The following is an 8,748-nucleotide window of genomic DNA, read 5'->3' as shown; positions in this document are numbered from 1 at the left end:
ATTAATTCTATATGTAGGAGTTCTCAAAACCTTCGCTGTTTCAATATCCCTCAAGTCCTGGTTGAAAGTCTTCTATGAGACTCAAGGAAACCTCAATTATGACTTCACATAAGAAATGAAAATGAAAGCTACACACTTTCAAAATATGATGAAACTGGCACAGCATACATATTCTTATTCTAAATAGAAGAATATAAAAATAGAGGGGAGGGTTAGCTCCAAGCAAGACTAAAACCATCAAGGCAAACATTAAATCCTAATGTTCTGTTGTTGGCATCAAAGGCACACTGTGCTTGAACCTGAGCCCCCAAGGACTTGGACAACACTGCCTCTGTGGCCTTGTTGGTTGCAGCTTGAATGGTCACTCTCTTGGGCTGGCTCCACTCACTGCCTGCAGCTTTCTCTGGTGAGTTTTGGAAGTTTCTGGTCCTTACACCTGCTTTGGGTCTATACTGGAGTTTTGGTTTCTTTTCTACATCTTCCTTGCACATTGCTTTGGTAGGGTCTTGCTGAGGGTCCAATACTTCAGTGCCTTGCTTGGCCTCCCAACCTTTCCTTTGAAGTTGCAGTGAAAGTCAACATGAACACCCAACACTCATATGCTAAATGCTTGTGAAACAGCATCATGTGGGTGACACCTACGTCTGCTGCTAGGAGGAGATGGACCTGGGCCTCCTCAGCCACAACTATAGCTGTTGAGTGTCTTGGAAAGATTTTGCAACAAGTTTCCATTTCTACACCTTTTTGTCTATGATGGCTGTGGTCCTGCTGAAAATAGGCATCTTTCCTTTTCCTTGATGCAATGTACTTGGCTTCATTTTAGTATTAATACCTCCTCTAGCTGAATCTATACATATGCTCATTTTCTGGCCAAATTGTACATTTTCAAATATTTCCATTCTCTCCTCTTTGGTACCAAACCTAACTATAAATCTGGTTAGAAGCAGACCTTAAAAACCATGTAACAGCCTGAATGCTTTATTCCCTTGCAATTTCTACCAGATAAACTAGACCATCACTTTTCAACTCAGTCACCCACAAGATACTATGGCATGGATAAAATGTGTACAAATCCATTGTCACAGTGTAACAAGGATGGCCTCTAGTCCACTTACAAATTAAGTTTTTATTTCCATCTGAAACCTTATCAGAGTTACTGTCTCAGTTACTCTTCTCTTGTTGTTGGGACAGATACCTGACACTCAAAATTAGGGAAGGGAAGGTTTATTTAGCTCGCAGTTACTGGAGGTTTCAGTCCATACTCAGCGGGCTTCAAGACAGAGCATCACATGGCAGAGAGCAGCCTTTCATGTTCTTGGCCAAGAGCAGAGAGGGATGGAAGGGAGGGGCGGCAGCTCAGGCAGCTAGGCAGTCTCTCATCCCTCCTTAAGCTCATCCACACCCACAACAATCACAAACTCCAGAAGCCACCCCATGACTGCATGAGGCTTTGGGGGGGACAGCTAGACACAGACCATAACAATTACCTTTGCTGTTCACGTTTATAGAAGCATTCTGGTCTTCTAAGCACTTTTAATAATTTCCTGTTCCTCTCTACTCATAGCATTTAAGGCATTCTCTGGTCTACTTCTCCATTCCAAAATTGGCTCATAAATCAATTCCATCACCAGACATGGCCTCCATGATCCCCTTTTCATTACCAGTTTCTGGGATAGGTTTCTGTCACCGTGTCAACATAGCTGATGCAGCTAACTTGGAAAGAGAAAGAGGCTATTTTGCTTCATGGCTTAGGAGGTTCTAGTCCAAGGTCAAGTGGTCCCATGATTTGGCCCCTGATGAGTGTGGTGCACTCTGGTAGAAGCAAGACCATTCACTTTGTGGTTCAGGAAACCCTGGAGAAGCCATGGTAGTGCAAGAGAAGGATATGTTTATCACTACAATAAATAATGTAAACATGGAAAAAATTATGGGCAAGGTGTTTCACAGTGTATACATGGGCAATGTATGAAAACAATGCTATTTCCAGCCAAAGCCATTGGATAACATAGAGATTAATTGAGTTAATTAAGGGCAAATAGAAGTCATTAAATAATTACCTGTCTTAGCAAAACTATCACTATATATAAACCAAAATGATGAGTACCTTAGCCTGTATCCTGCCATAGCAGACCTCAGTTCTCGAAACAAACAAGAGAACTAGAATGTCAAGTTAAAAAGTGAGAGTTATGATGGTTTTCAGATAGATTATTTCTTGTTTCTGCTTTTGGAGCTTGTGCATAAATTTGAATCAATCTTTATTCCAGGCAGTTCAGCCAGGACATAAATTTAAGGAAAAGAATTATGGTTGGGGAAATGGACACATTAAGGTAAGAGAACCTCTGTGTGTGTGTGTGTGTGTGTGTGTGTGTGTGTGTGTGTGTGTAGCATCTCTGTGCAACTGTGGTGTCAGGTGACGATTTAGCAGAGCTCAGGCCACAGGAGCACGCAGAGTGCTGTTTGCACTTCTTGGTGCTTAAGATCCTTTTCCAACTCTGGGTGTCACAAAACAAAAGTGCAGTGTAAAAAGATTTAGGATTCTTTTGGTTCTGTCACTTTTCCTACAATGAAAAACCCAAGCTTCTAATATGCATGTCACTAGAACAATTGCTGATGTTTATTATATTTTGGTATTGTTTTGAACTTTAATATATAAATTTAAGGCACAAATGCAGTCTGTTGAGATAAGACATCTGAGACCTGGGAAGGCAATGGATGAAATCCATGTATACTCAGAGTTATGGCATAGGAAATGTACAAAGCAGAGAAAAATCTATCAAGAAGACACATTTTTTCTTTGAGAATTCTGGCTAGGTCATTGATATCAGTAAGACAAATGATAGCTTTGTAGTGATAGTTACTTAGCTAGTTTTACTTGTGGTCTATGAAAATCTGCCAAACAGTCTTCTGAGAAAAGATTTTGAAACTTACCAGACATTTGTAATGAACACATATATTTGTGTTTGTCAAGTAACTTTGAATGGTAATTTTGATCACTGAAATTCTGCCAAATACATTTTTGCTCTGATTTATGTAAACTAAAAACTGTGTACACACAGTAAAAAAATAATGACCCCCCCAAAGATGTCTGTGTCCTATTTTCCAGAAACTAGAAATGTGTTTGGTCTCAATGAAAAAGGAAATTGAGAGAGCTTATTGAATTAAAGACAATGTTAAATCAGACAATGTTAAACCAGGAAGATTTTACTGAGCCTGTATAACCACGAGGTCTTTCCATGTGAGAGAAGGCAAAAGAAAAGATCAGCATGATGGAGTAAAAGAAGAATTAAACCCATCCTGGCTGCTATTGAAGGTGGAGGAAGGAGCCATATCATGTCTGTCTGGGTGCACCCCATAACCTCATATGGTCATGGGGACAGCTTTTTGGAGGTGGCTGAATCTAGAGGCTGTAATTAGTTCATTGTATAGTGCTGGGATTAAGGTGTGAGTGCTACACGGATGCAAGGGTGAGTATTCTGCACACAAAATAATGAAGGAAAAGAGTTTTGCTCCTCCCCTTTTTACTCTTGATCTTTTTGGTATCTTCCACTACCATGAATGGTTGCCCTTCTGCCATGCCACCCTGCCTTAGAGCAAATTGACCTTGGATGGAAACCTCTGAAGACTATGAACTGAATAAACCCTTTCATCTCTTAATTTTGGGCTTCTGGCATTTTGTCCCAACAATGAGAAAAATAGCTAAGACAAGGCATAAACAAAGGAATATGGGCAGCTTCTCAAAGCTTATAACAGCAAGCCTTGGATTTTCTCCTCAGCCATTGGATGGAAATCAGTCTTGCCAATCTTTGATCTTACCACAGTGAGACTCAATGTGGACTTTGACCTGCAGAATTGTAAGATTATATATGTATGCCTTTTTTTTTTTCAGAACCAGGGTGAACTCAGGCCCTTGCACTTGCCAGGCAAGTGCTTATTCTACTGAACTACCTCCCCAGCCCCAACAGGTATGCTTTTAAGGTATTCACTTTGTGATAATTTTCATGCCATCAAAAACCAGTGTCATGTATGGAACTTAGAAAAGAAAGCTACATACTGTTTTATTAGTACATGTGGACCATAATAATGATTACATTCATCATGAGGAATTTATACCTGCACTTATCTTGATTCTACTTTCCCCATTTCCCTCTCCTACCTTTAACCCTTTTTTTTTTTCCTTCCTGATCTAGAAGAGCTGTTTCCATTTTTCTCCAATTATTGTTCTGAAAACACCCTTTTCCTTCCTCCTTTTCCCTTCCTCCTCCTCCCTGGATCCCCTCCCCATTTGAACATGCTCTTGCTACTTCCCAATACCTGTCCTGTTTGCTTCTTATTTACAATTTTGGGTTTCTCATGCAAGAGAAACAATGTGATACTTAAACTTGTGTATCTGATTTATTTCAGTTAGACTTATGGTCTCAAGATGCATTATTAAATTTATTTGTTTATTTCTTATCACAGTAGTACACTGTCTATACATATTTCTCTTATCAATTTATCCGTTGATGGGCATGTGGCTATTTTTTAAGATTTAGCTATTGTAAATTATGGTACTACGAAGATGGGAAGGCATATAGCACTGTGGTATAATGTCTTTAACTCTTTTGGGAGGATACTCAGAAGAGAAATAACTGGGTCAAAAAGTACCTTTAGTTTTAGTTCTTCAGGACTTGCCATACAGATTTATATAGTAGTTTTACCAATTTATATTTTAATCAACAATAAAGAAAAGTGTCTTTTACCCACAGCATTACCAACATTTATTATTTATTGATTTTTGGGTGACAGTCATTTTTTCTGGAGTGAGAATCACAGTGTTGTTTTAATTTGCATTTTTCCAATGGCCAACAATGTTCAACATTTTTTCATGTATTTATTGACCTTTCTTTTATTTTTTATTTTTTTGGTATTTTAGTGAAGGGTCTACAGAGTGTTCAGGGTCTCACTACTAGATCAGACTCATCGTGGTCCTCCTATTTGCAGCCTCCCAAGAGCTGAGATTGCAGGCGAACGCCATCACACCAAGTCTCAATTGTTGTCTCAGAGCACCCCAGGGGGTGGGGCCAGCACTGTAGGCCTGGGGATTGAATCCCCAGCCCCTGCGACTGCTTGCAGGTGCTTTAATCCATTGAGCTACTTGGCCAGCTCTTCTGACCATTTGTTCTTATTTGTCTAAGAAATATCTATACATTTCAGATGCCCATCTTTTGTTTATTTTTTCCAATTTGAAACAATATTTTATTTTTAATGTAGCTAGAAATATCCAGTAACTCTCTTTCAGCAGAATATGCCTTTTCCTTTTTATAGCATCATTAGCACAAAAAAATATTGTTTTAGAAATGATATTGACTGTATTTTGTATATGATTAACTTTGAAATCTAGAAGCACAGGACACGTTTTCAGAAGAGCAATTTTATGTTTACCCATTTATGGTGATTATCTGCAGTATCAGAATGTAGTTAGGTCATGTATAGCAAGGAGTCCAGGCAAAAAGGGTCTTCCTGAGTTAAGCACAGCACACAATGAAGATGTTGAAAAAACAGAACACACTAACAAAAAGCATAAGCAAGCTCAACTCCAAATACTACATGGTGGGTGTTTCTAAAGATTGTGAAAGCATGCTCCATTACCACAAAGCTTTTCCTCATTTATGTAAGAGAAGGATTTTTCTCCTTTTGTACTGCAAAGGGTTAGAACTAGAATAAACATGATTTCAGGGGTGTACCAATGTAGAAATGTATATTATGAAATTTATCTTATTTTTTTTTTTTACTCTTGCAGGGAAAGAAGGGAGAGTATAGATGTGGGAATACACTTTACAGTATTTAATGAGCTGAATAGGATAAGGAATCTTTATAGTGTCAACAACTCTAGCAAATAACTCTTGCTTTCATCTTTTTTTTATAATTTATCTGACATTAAGCAGTTACTTCCCGTATATGTAGCAACTAATTCAAATCATAAACTCTTCAGAATACAAAGGTGAGTACTTCTGAATACATCATAACTACAGTATGCATTTTCTAAGTTAAGGATCAAATGCCAAATGGACTCTTTTTCCAATGTCATGATATGAAAGATTTTTCCCTACTCAAGTATGACAAATGAGCAATTATTTTTTTGGTTTTTTGTATTTTAGGGAAGGGTCTATAGGGTTTTCAGGGTCTCACTACTAGATCGGACTCAGAGTGATCCACCTATTTACAGCCTCCCAAGATCTGGGATTACAGGCATGTGCCACCATGCCCAGTCTCAGTTGCCCTCTCAGCATGCCCCAGGGGTGGGACAGGAACAGCAGGCCCAGGGATCGAACCTCTGGCCCCTGCCTCTATTTTCAGGCACTTTAATCCACTGAACTATCTGGCCAGCCCAAAATAAGCAATTTCAAGGCTAAGGAAAGAAACCACAGCTGTTATGGAGTATTATCTCACACATGCAAGTTACTAAATTAAACCCAACATTAAATATATTTGCTTAGTCATACTAAGAACAGTCATAATACTGATGATGCTAGTGAAAAAAGCATTACCTTTAGCTCCAGAAGGTTAGAGGGGGAAAATACAAGCAGAAAGAAAACAGAATAGGTCATTTTCTGATAAAGAAAGTATTTTTTAACAGATATATAAAAAGAAACACACTTTCATATTTCCCCTAGTAGAAATAGTATGAAACATTTATTTGTATTTTGGACAAGAGCAGAGCTAAGTAACCCAACTCCACTGTGGCGTAGAAAAGAGATCACTCCTTCAGCACAGTATAAGATTTAGATGCAAACTGTACAAAGTTACATCTTACAGGAAACATGGTATAAGACTGCTGCTATCCTACAGTACTTGCAGTCCCTAATCAGATCATATTCAAATACTGGTGGACCCAATAGTTATAATGAAATAAATCACCTTAAGAAAAGAAAAAAGGAAATCATTAAAAAGCCAAATCAAAATGCCTTAGTAACCACATGTCCAACTCAAACTTTATCTTCTTAAATGAGATTTGCTTCCCACCCAAAAACTTCATTTTATTCCTACTAAATCCATAAATGTTCATGCATAAGTGTCTTTCTTGCTCAGTAATTCAAAGGGGAAAAAATCTAAAAATGATTTAGAAAAATGTAGGGATTAATAGACCTTTTGAACATTTCTAATGTTTTTTGAGGTTTAAAAAGTGTTTAAGGGCCTGGGATATTGCTCAGTGGCACGGTGTCTGCCTGGCAAGTGTGACATACTGAGCTCGATTCCCAGTACCAAAAAAGTGTTTAAGGTTTGTAATTCCTAGTAGGAAAACATTATGTGAATGAATAACCGAATGGAAAACCATCATAAAACACTTCAGCTCCGTCTGGTGAGGAGGGGAAGGGACCATCTTCAAAGCACCCCAGCTCTCCTGATGAGGTCAGAGATATACTGGTTTGAGTTATTGCAACAGCCATTAAGTGATCTAGGTTGCTGTTCTTTCAGGAAGGGCTTTGTCAGATGAGCATTATGCTTGACCTCCAAATTTGGCTGACCATTTACTGATGAGATTGCTCTGATATTTTGACATATTTGCAGGACTCTGAGCCACATCTTGGAAGGCCACCACAACTTCTGGGTCCTGCTTGGCTGCAAGGAGCTCTGGATCACTAAGAATCTCACTGAGCCCAGGCATACCTGCCATACCTGCTTTCATCCCAGGCATCCCTCCTGGGAAATTACCAGGCATTGCTCCAGGAAAGCTGCCTGGAAAAGAGCCACACTGAGCTTCTGATTGTCCTCTGACTTCTTTCTCCCTCTGGGCTTTCTCATGCTCTTCTTGGGTCTTCTTAACCTTCTCTCTTTTTTCTTTGATCTCTCATTCTTCACGTTTTTGCTCATCCTTTCTCCGATGTTCAGCAATTTTCTGCACCCTTGGCTGAACTTCTTTAAGCATCGCACTTGCATCCTCATCATGATCCAGTTCACAAGCAAGGGAAAGATCATGGGCTGCTTCTATCCAACAGCCCAGAAGTCTGTGTGCTTTCCCTCACCACTTGTACAGCTGGGCTGAATCAGGGTTTATTTCAATGGCTCTGATAATCTCGAATGGCAGCATTTGGCTTCAGAATGGCCAAGAGAGGCTTCAGCTTGAAGGCATCTGTGAACAAGTCAATGGCTTTATGTAGTTCACCATCATCTAGAGCATCCATGGCAACTCCTTTCTTTTTATTTGTTTGATCCATCACCTCCTCAGTTTGATCTCCTATTTGTTGAGGGGTATCAGTATCTGGCTCAATGACACCTGCACTGTCAGTCTCTAATTCACTTTCCTCACTTGACGGCTCGTCTGTCTTTATGTTTTCCCCCATCTTCTCACTATCTGCATTTTCTTCCTTGATATTGTCTTCTGATTTAGCTTTCTGGGTAGCAGGTGGTACTTTACCCCCCGCGCTCTCCAACCACTCCCTAAGGAAGCACATATCTTTGGTGTTCAAGACGCTTGGATCTTGCTTCTGCATTTTCACGAAGGTCCGAAGCTCGCGTACTTTGCGGGGATCCATGGTCGGCAGACCACGGGTGGCTGCTGAGGAGGCTGGGGCCTGATCCCAGGCGCTAGCGCTGGCTCTGCGAGATGGGGAGATGCCCAGCTTCTAATTGGTGTTTCTAATTTAAGAGGTATGTTTTTGAGTTCTTCGTATAATTTAGATATCAATTCTCTGAGGAATAACTGATTTTTTTTTTCTATTCTGTGGTTTGTTTCTTCATTCTGTTGTTTGGTTTTCTTTGCTGTGCAAA

The 8,748-nt window shown here is 39.6% G+C and overlaps 1 pseudogene; it reads right to left on the bottom strand.

Moving 5' to 3' along the window:
• Positions 1 to 7,464: 7,464 nt before the first annotated feature.
• Positions 7,465 to 8,513, bottom strand: LOC101590526 (annotated as a pseudogene).
• Between the last annotated feature and the right edge of the window lie 235 nt (positions 8,514 to 8,748).

Source organism: Octodon degus, unplaced genomic scaffold, assembly GCF_000260255.1.
Source record: "Octodon degus isolate 3935 unplaced genomic scaffold, OctDeg1.0 scaffold00009, whole genome shotgun sequence".
NCBI lineage: Eukaryota > Metazoa > Chordata > Mammalia > Rodentia > Octodontidae > Octodon > Octodon degus.
The sequence above is the reverse complement of the archived record's forward strand: the minus strand, read 5'-3'. Positions and strand labels throughout refer to the sequence as shown.